Source organism: Haemorhous mexicanus, chromosome 2 (genome assembly GCF_027477595.1).
Source record: "Haemorhous mexicanus isolate bHaeMex1 chromosome 2, bHaeMex1.pri, whole genome shotgun sequence".
NCBI lineage: Eukaryota > Metazoa > Chordata > Aves > Passeriformes > Fringillidae > Haemorhous > Haemorhous mexicanus.
This window is the reverse complement of record NC_082342.1, coordinates 44,877,640-44,888,313: the sequence shown is the minus strand read 5'-3', so window position 1 is coordinate 44,888,313 and position 10,674 is coordinate 44,877,640.

The following is a 10,674-nucleotide window of genomic DNA, read 5'->3' as shown; positions in this document are numbered from 1 at the left end:
GAGGGAAAAGGAAAGCTCCATTTCAGAAGGAAACTGTGGGTGCTTATCCAGCAGGACATATTTACTAATAATATTGTTGAGGTGACTTTGGAGGTGCATGTGTTAAAATTAGCAATGAACAAGTAAAGGTTTGCCTGCAATATTGATTTTACATTGAGAGGGATGATCATGACAAGTCTAAATGTAGTTTGACATAAATACTTTGAAGTTAGGATAGTTAGGACCCACAGAGACCTTGATTTCACTCCTATGTGTATATGAACATGTGTCATGTATGTGAGCTACCCATCAATACATTTCACTTTGAACATTTTGCCTAGTGAAAAATCAGGGTGTCCACAGCTGCTGTCAAAGTCAGGAGCTATGAAGGGTTAAGCCTTACTCTGTGGGGTTTTTTCTCATTCAGAGACTGAGGCTAAGGTATGGAGGGAAGCTATTAATATGTATGATTTAGAATTTAGCACTGCTGCCTATCAAGACTGCTGGTTTTGGCATTAAATTCAGTCTTTCTTCAGCTGACAGGCTAAGCAAGTTCTGTTGCTCTCTTAAAAGCTGGGTAATAGATCATGTGACTTTTGCTTTTGTAAAAATAGCTTTTATTGCAAAATCAATTTTTCCTTTGTCTGCTGTTTATACTGTTTAAACAAAGCTTATGAAGCGTTGTAAAATAAGGTACCCAAATGTCATCTTCCATTCTGTCTGACAAGCATCCTTCATTGCATAATCATGGATCTTAACCTAGGCTGTCTGAGAGACTGGCAATCTAAACCCCGATCCAGTCTGGAAGGGTGGAGAAACTCTTTGGTTTTGGATTTGGTCTACTAAATTGATGAGATTTTTTCTGAACTACAGTTTTTGTTCTTTGACCTTTATAAAATGCCTTATTTGCTTGTCAACTTATTTTATACCATTAAACTGGTCTAAAAATCCCATGCAGATTTTTTCTTGCTATTGTTTTCCATCATTTAGGGAAATCTAGTCTATCCTATTCTTCCTAGCCAGGGGAGGTAAAGGTGGACTTCACTGTGAATTTGCTTCTTCTGGAGTTTGCAGAACTGAAGTCAGTTCCCAATGTGAGCACAAGCTTCTACTGCAATCTAAGCGAGTGATTTAACACTAGACCACAAAGGGCAGAGAAGGTAATGCTGTTGGGCTGAGGTGACCAAGATCCAGATTCTTAGTTGTATGTCTGAGCTGCCACTTTGGAAAATCTCACTCTAAGCAGAAGGATACCTAAACTATCCAAGAGAAAACAATATCTGACAAAAGGACAACTTCCATGTGAATGATGAGAACTGAGTCATGCCCTCGAATTGAAGTGTCCCTGATTTCAATTAAAAACTCTGGCTGCTAATTCTGTGGCAGAGCATTTTATGCTCTTCAGCTCAACAAGTATGGCACTTCTACCCAAACAGACACTTTCAACAGTGAGGCTGATGGACACACTGCCCTCTGATCTGTAGGTTATAAAAGGCAATACATGAATGCACATTTCCCCTATGGGTGAAATCCACACAGATGAAAGGAGAATGGTGACACAACCACTGTCTCTCTTGTTTTATGTGTGATTCTCTCTACCAGGACACCGCAGGGAATGCTTACTGAATTGAGCATGGGAAGTGACATCAAAGAGGAAAGTCTACATTTTGAATCCTGGTAGGTCTAGGACAGATATTCTGTGAAGTCAAGTTTAAGATTGTTGTAGACTTGTCCATAAAAATAAAGAAAATACCAAGAAAAGGTTTTCTGGGGGGAATTTTTCCCCCTTTAAAATTTTCTAGCTAACTATCTTGCTGTTTCCCTTCACAATTATGATTCCTACAGCAGCCAATAGACTACCAGCCAAGACATTTTTTCTCAAGATGATGCCAGAACCTCCTGCAATGGAAAAGGGAAAGATGTTTCATGCAATTTGACTCAATTTTGTTCAATATGAAATAAATATTCTTCCTGAGACCTGGAGATAATGGGTTCCTTGCTAAGCATCAGGTGGTATGACTGTCCTAGTTCACCTCTACAAATTCAACTCTAGGACAGACAAACATGTCTAGGGACCTAAGCATAATAAGTACAGGGGAACAGAATGCACTCATGTAAATGTCTGAAGCAAAAGGTTCTTGTTATTCTACTTAACCTAAGAGACAGGCTGTAGCAATCAGGAGTAATTGAAGAGTGAGGGTAGCCTTGCAAGGATATCTATTTTGAGAGTACTAAGGCAGCACAGCCTGAAGTCAAATACAGGGTCAATTTAGGAAAATGGGTGTTGTCAAAACAAAAATATCACTTAGTTTAAATGAAAACTTGACATTTCTACATTTTCTATGGAAGAAACAGGTAAACTTTTTGGTTAAGTTCCAGGAATTCTGTGGTTAATTCAAATCTGTTGGTGGCTCTGGGACTTTTCTTCAGTGTTGCAAAAGACTATAGTGTTTCCAGGACACAGGAAAACCCAACGTAGTCTCCCAGGGCAGAGCTGAAAATCTAAAACTTGGGTTCCACAGCTTATGATAGAGGTCACCAAGTGTCCAGGCTTCTCCCTCAGTGCAAGACTGAAATTCTCAAGTTCTCATTAGTGTTAGAAATTTTAGGCTCTGAGGACAGAAATATAGAGTTTAGGAAACCGGATCTATTTGCACAATAGAGCTATCTTGAGTTCACAGAACAGGGAAGACCCAGGTCCTTATTATTCTACCAAGCAGGAAACCAGCAGGGTTTTTAGGGAGAATTCAGAGTTTTGGTTTTGATTCATATAAATTGAGATTATATCATGCAAGTCTGCTTCTCCAGAACTTACAGTTACACAACAGAATAAAATAACATATCAGTGAATGTGATTGCTTAGTTATCTTTGCAAACTCCTCCTCCTGGATCAGCTGGTGTTTTTCTTCCCTATTTTCTATTCTAAGCTTTGGTGTGGTTGCTTTATAGTGTTAAATAGTAATCTTCTGACAGCATTGAGCTTCAAAATCCACATTGAAGGAGGCAATTCCTCTCCCCAGATGCAGGTTCAAATCTGAAAGGAGAGGTGGAGCTCTTGTTTATGGGCGTGAAATGTGTGGCCTAAATCTTGTGAATGTCCTCCGGTAGGAAACCAAATCAGAGAGCTCATCACTTTGTCTACAGATGCCAAAAGATAAAAGAATATGTACACTAGTTTGCTTCCGTAGTTTATCTGGTGAGAATGAGTTTGCACCTGCAAATTGAACAAAAAGGCTGCCACCAATCCATAGCAACTAGATCATGATAGTATTCTTGCAAGTGCAGAAGATTCTTCTAGAATCTGTCCTTATATTGTCTTCCCCACAAGGTGTTTGCATCTCCTTTCAGTCATTGAGTCTTACAAATCATGCTGTGTAGTTATGACATCAGCACCAATCTTGGCTTCCCTTTGGCTCCATTCTGAAAGGATCAGTATGAACGAGAAGAGCATCCTCTTAGCTCTTCAAATGAGTGTGTACATCTCAGTTACTAAAACAATACTGTCCCGATGAGGAAGTGACAAACTCATTCTAAGATATGACCCAGTGAAGAGTCTCACTTGTGTTTTGTGCTGCACTGTTTCATTTGAATAAGAAGCCAAACTGAGCCACAAACTATGAAACTGAGGAAAGCAATCCATTCCATCTCCTGCAAAAGACGCTGAATTGTCCTTTCTGTTCAAATGATGGGATGAAGAACGAATAGTCTGCTTTTATTCCTTAGCAATGAGTTTGAAAGAGAAATGGCAATATGTTGCTTTTGATTTTAATACTTTCTGTATTTAAATGTCTAAGTTAAAATTCCCCTTGCTAGAGCTCAATTAAGAAGCGATTCTAAAGTTTTCAACTTATAAACTTAATAATCAGAAGTCCTGGCAGAAGGATGTGAGGTTTTTCTTCTGAGGGATGCATGATTTACAGTGCACAATCTGGCTCACAGCAGGAACAATGGGATCATTGCCATTTTCTCTAAAGCTGCAATTCTCTTCCTATTCATGTTGTAGTTCAGCTGAGGAATATTTAGACTAGAGTGGTAAATGTTTGGGTATTAAGACCCTCTTAGGAAAAAAATGCATAAGGGACATTTAGAGAACATTTAGAGAACTAACATTTAAAGAAATTATTTATATAACAATAGACCAAGAGGTCCTTGCCAAAATATAGACTAATTGTGCCAGACATGTGTGTACAATAAAAAGAGTTTGTGATCTGGAGGAGAGGTGTAAAGGGTTTTCAAGCTGTATCCAAGACACAGCAAGTAGGGAAAGGTTAACATGCTCTTAATAAACCCATTACTTCCTTCAGAGCTTAATCTATTAAATGTTCTCAGAATAGTACACAATCTGACACTTCACAATTCTATTTTGAGATCTCCATACATTTTAGAAAGCACTACTTAATTTTCTAGAGAGCTTGTAAGCATTTCCTTATTTCATAAGCACAAAGAAATACAATGATTTTTCCAAAAGACTTGTGAGAGACTTCATACAATATCTTGAAATGCAAAATGATCACTTTTTTGGATACTCAGGTTTACAATCTTAATACAAAATTTTACAGAACATACTTTTTAAAGTTAGATGTAGAACACATTGAGAGTTATTAAGAGAATATGCAAGTGTTCAAGGAATAAACAAGGGATCTGAGGAAGCAATTTTTCATACTGATATATCTTTTTATTTGTCATCAGACAATTCAATCTCTGATGTCAAATATTCTGAGAACTGTAATTTTAGCAAATCATCAGGCTCTGAGATGCCATTACAGTTGCCATTACTGAAACTTGGTGGGTCAAATTCCTTGACTGGAGTGTGGCTGTTGATGGCTGCAGGCTGTCAAGGAGAGACAGGCAAGGAAGGATCAAAGAGGTTGACCTCTACACCAAGAGGGGTGTTTGTGATAAAGCAGGAAGAGATCTCTCTGAAGAATAGCCATGAACAGATTGAAAGCTTATGGGTAAGGATTCAGATAGAGACAACAGAGGGAATCTCATGGCTGGACTCTCCTACAGCTTGCCTCATCAAGGGAAGCCCATTGGTGAAGCCTTCTTGCTCCAGCTACAGGAGGTATCACACAGGCTCTTGTCCTGCTGGGGGACAGTAACATAGACAGTGGTATCAAGTACACCCCCAGTAAGTTTGCAGATGATACCAAACTGAGTGGCATTGTTGACATGCCTAAGGAATGGGACTCTGTCCAGAGGGACTCTAACAAGCTCAAGAAGTAGGCCCATATGAACCTCACAAAGATCAACGAGGCCACCTGCAATGACCCAGCAATGTGCATTTGCAGCCCAGAAAGCCAATCATACCCTGGGCTGCATCTAAAGCAGTGTGGCCAGCAGGGTGAGGGAGGTGATTCTGCCTCTCTGCTCTGCTCTTGTAAAACTCCACCTGCAGTGCTGCATCCAGCTTAGTAGTCCTCAGCACAGGAAAGGCGTGGACCTGTTGGAGTGGGTCCAGAAAATGGTCACAAAACCAATCCAAGAACCACACAGCCACTCATCCCATCCTAGTGGGATGGGGAGAGAATCAGAAGATTGCAAATGAGAAAACTCATGGGATGAGACAAAGGCAGTTTAATATGAAAAGCAAAAGCCACGCATAAAAGCAAAGCAAGGAATTAATTCACCATTTGCCATGGACAGGCAGGTGTTCAGTCATCTCCAGAAAAGCAGTAACAGTTGTGTGTAACAGTTACTTGGGAAGACAAACAACCTCACTCTGATATTCCACCCCTTCCTTCTTCTTCCCCCTCTTTATAAACTGAGCATGATGCCATTTGGTCTGGAATATCCCTTGGGGCAGTTGGAGTCAGCTGTTCTGATTGTGTCCTCTCAACCTCTTGTGCATCCTCATTGGTGGAATGGGCTGAGGAGCAGAAAAGGCCTTGACTCCATAAGCCCTTTTCAGCTATGATGAAAACATCTCTATATTATCAACAGAATTTTCAGCATAAATCCAAAGCACAGCCCCATTCAAGCCACTATGAAGAAAAGCCTCCATCTCAGCCAAAACCAGCACAATGAACTTTAAAGGTCATGTGCAACCTAAACTATTCTATGACCCTGTAAAAGAAATTTGATTACATTGGAGCACTGAAGGTCATATATATGTAAGGTGGTCCCTGCATAAAAGTATTCAGTTGTTAACAGAAAAACTTCAAACTCATTGGCATCAAGTTCCCTAAGGAAATTGAAAACATAGTCAGAATTAGCTTATTCCTGTTCATTATTTGGGTGGCAACCAACTAAAAAGGCTGGCACGCTACACCTCTTCCTCTCTGGGCAAAAATAAAGTGAATGCCCTTCCTAGGATCATGTTTATTTTTAGTGTCTTCCTTTATTCCAGACATTTATTTTAGCAAAATCAACATGTTGACTATGTCCTAGTGAAGCCTTGATAGTAAATGTGAACACTCTGTGCAACATTATCAGAACAGACAGATTTCTCAGACTCTCATCCTGTCATTGGACAAAAGCCCTCAGCTAGACAATACAACTGCTTGATTTGTGGGAAAGGCAATGTTAAGAGCCGTAAACTGGCATTAAATGGAATCAGAATTGTTTGCTCCTTTTCATCTCATTGAACATACAGACTATTTGGCTGTGTTTATACTGCTGAGTTGATTCAAGCCTTGAAGCTGAATAGCACTGACTGGCTTGTGTCCACACTCCACAGGGTCAGCTCCCTGTAAACTGGCTTCTCTCAGTGACAGCTGAAGGGCTCCAAAACAGAGTCAAGGAGTGCAGTAAGAATTAAACCATGTAACAGTAAGTGTGAATGCCTGAGCTCATTACCTGCTTGCCTTAGGTTTGGAGGTATAGATATTCCCTACAGAAAAAATATCCAGTTGCTGTGAAAACTTATAAGCAAGTGATTGGAGCACCAGTGATAATCTGACCAACTCCTTATCCTGCACAGGACCATTCCCAGGAATCACACCATGTGCCTGAGAGCATTGTCCAAATGCTTCTTGAACTCTGTCAAGCTTGGTGCTGTGACCACTTTCCTGGGAAGCTGCTTCCAGTGTGTCTATGTCACAGCCTAGAAAGAAGACTCCTCCTGGAGACTTTCAGGGATATTCATGTCTGGAGAAGCAAAGCAGAGACCTGCTTCTCAAGACCATTGCCACAGCAGGAATCACAAAGAATTCTGTTGAAAGCTGGGCTTACAAGAATCACATGTACATTGGCATAGCCTGGGCAGCTGTGCCTGCTTGCACCCAAGGGTTGGTTACCCCTCCTGCATGTATGTACACACACACACACAACAGGGACACAAAATTCATATACATGGACATACAGATAGAGCTGTGAAATAAAACTAGCACTAGTTCTGTTTGTATAAAACCAGATTGTGCTATGGCACTCAGTGTAGTATTAAAACGCTGCTAAGAAATCTTCCCAACAATGGAGACATTGATTTGCTGTGGTCCTTTTAAGATGTTGCCCTGGGCTGCTATTGGGAAGCTGCTTTGCAGGCTGCCAGATATGTCTTCTTGTTGTGTAACACCAAGGGTGGCTTAGGACATGAGGCCATCTGAAATACTGGTTAGTCTGGGAGAAGTCAAACCCGACATGAGTCATACTCACACTGCATCTTGGTACAGTGTGGGGGTGGGACACTGGCACACACTATCTCCTCCTCTCTGCCTAGCTCTTCACAGCCCATAAGCAACTAACCTTTCTCCAGATTTAAGCTTGGGGGTGAACTAACACTCGGGTAGCATGAACTCTCAGGAGATAACAGGCACAAAAATCTAGCAGACACCAACAAGATAGTATAGATGTACTTTGTGTTTACTAAATTTGAAATAAGATCTTTCCTTTGTGTTTAATCTTCCATCCAGAGTAACTCAAACTTTTGTAGAGAAGTTGGTTAGGTTGGATTGGAATAATTATTTAGGTAATATTGAAAACTCTGCCTTGAAATCTTGAGTCTAGAGATTAGAAAGGTATAATATTAAAACTCCACCAATAGTAAATATTGAACATGCTACTGCAATATGTTGATTTCCCCTGATATGCTCACAAGGTGATATGATATTGAAAATACAGCCAATTGTCCCTTCCTGATGGCCAGATTATCTTTGTGGAGGTTAAACCATGTCCTACGCACACAGACATGTGATCTGGCTGACTGATGGAAGCTGTAATCCAAATTCACTGGGCAGATTGTCTGAGCCTATGTATTTTATTAGACTCTTAAACTACCTCTGTAGCCTTCCTCTATAGGAAACAAGTGGGCTTAGAGGGAATGTGTTTAGGCAGTGACCTTCTGATGGTCTGTACACTTTAATTGGCAGCACAGTCCTGGGACTCTTCCCCAGTGCCACATTAATAAAGCTACCTGCTCCAGAGTATTTCACATGTTTTGGGGCCAGAGAATTGTCTCTGATTCATTTTATTTACTGACAAATATAGCCAAATTGATCCATGCAGAGCCAGCTCATCTTCTGAACACCCAGTGTCCCAGTTGCACTGGACACATCAGGAATTAGGATGCAGATATCTCAAATTTTCTCGTTTTAGGTTTGGCAACACAATTTCTTATTTAATTTTGGAATTCCAACACTTAGGTTACTTGGATGAAGGAGAATTGGCTACAAGTGAACAAAGTTTTGTCTACAGGAAGGTGTTCAGTTTGGCCCAAAATATACCACAGGTGCATATGCATTGGCGATCATCATGTTTGCATGTTATATGTCCTTTTATAGCCAAATTTGGTCATCTCAGCTTGAGATCTATTTTTTTTGAAAACAAAGCACAATATGCCAAGAGGAAAGTGAAGAAGTCAGAAGACCACTTCTGAGTCTGCCTCCAAAGGCATGCGTGTCACCTAACTTCTACAGTGCTTATGGCTGAGCTCATCTGTAACCTCTCTTTCAAATCATTGGAAACAAATAAATATTTTTAGGGACTGATTCATCTTACCTATTTCAGCTATATTGGATCATGTGGATCATACATTAAAATTGCCTGTTTCTCTCCAGTTGTTAAAAAGGAAGCACTTGGCAATATTCTCATACATAATTTCTTCACATTTACAGGAGGTGTACATCGCTTCTAATTACTCACTCTACAATGGTGCCATACAATTATTTGTTACATTTTCTTCACCCTTTCTGAATAAATCCATACACAGCAGAAGCAGTCCATCAAGGCATACCTTTTGCTCACGTGCAGTTCTCCCCATGGTGGTAAGGCAGTGAAGGGTAGGAGCGCAGACCTCAGTGGGGGTGTAGGTGACACGTGGTGGCCCAGGGAAGGGGGGCAGCTTAGGGGCCCTTCTCAGCACACAGCAAATGCAGTGGCCAGGGACCTGGTGGGACCTGGGCTCCGCTACAGCTGCAGATTTACAGCGTGGTAAATCTCCGGCTTCTCAGCTGCCAAAGGAAACATGAGCGGCCACAGGAGTCGCGTTCTTTATAGGAAATGAATAAGCACAAAAGGGCCATCTGATACCCCACAGGCTAATGTGTGAGCACTGTCTTATTAAGGACAAAAGAGATCTGAGGAATTGGCAAAGATGTCAAATTTAGTACTCTGGCTTTTTAAAATATGTTAATAACTTCATCTTCTCTAACCCTTCAGATTTTTTTCTTCTCCAGAAGAAACAGAAAAAAACCCAAAACCCCAGTAAATTTTAGATTCATTTGGTTTAATATATCTTGCATTTTATAGTACCAGAAGGATTTTAAAATGCTGAATTAATTATGGGCCAGATGTTGTATGCAGGGCCAAGCTAAATTGATAGGACTGTTCAGGGCTGCCACAAAGCTGTGTGTTTGTTGTCAGCTCTCAGGAGAAGGGTAATGTAGCTGACAGCTATGTATCACTGAACAAGAATTTTGACTGAGAAAATCTGTATGATTCTGAGAGTTATACTGTCTTTTAAAGTGTTTTCTGCAAAATTTCTATAAAGGATTTATACTTTGGTATTCAGAACCTGAACTAAGCATTGTCATTGGATTATTGGATTCACCTCAATTTGCTGCAATGTGCTCTGTCCATTTCTTGCTCTTTTTGGGTGCCATTTAAATGCTTTTGTGCTTGGTTAATAAGTCATAACTGAGATTTAAAAAGCTTTCCAAAAAATGTGGACACATAATTTCCATTAAAATGAGTAGGAACTTTGGACCCTGTACCTAACTTGGACTATTATAATGTAGTACGAATAATTATTCATCTCAGTATATTGAATACTTTATTTCACCTTCACTCCTTTCAAAATTAAGAAGAAAAACAGAATAAAAAAGTGCTTCTGATAAGGAATTAATTGCAACATATTTGTTTTGAATTTGGATTTTTATCAATAGCACAAAATCCAAATTAAAGTAATTTGCAGAGAATAGTCCCACTTTTCAGAATCATCTTGCTTCTACATTCAAAAGTCTCCTCCCATGTATTCTATATTCCTAGCTCCATACAGGAAGCTACAAAACTCAAGCTTTTCCTTGGCTTCCCATTTTGCAGAAGACCCTATATAAGTGTGCAGTGATATATTTAGCAACATATAATAATAGATATATACAATTTGGTGTATATACACTACAATACTTATTACATATATTGATATAATAGTATAAGAATATTGAAAAGTAGCTTTAATAATGCTCCCCTCCATGTGGTACACATCTCCAGTGTTTAAAAAACCTGTGAGTAAATGATTCTGAGCTATCAGCATGCTGAATT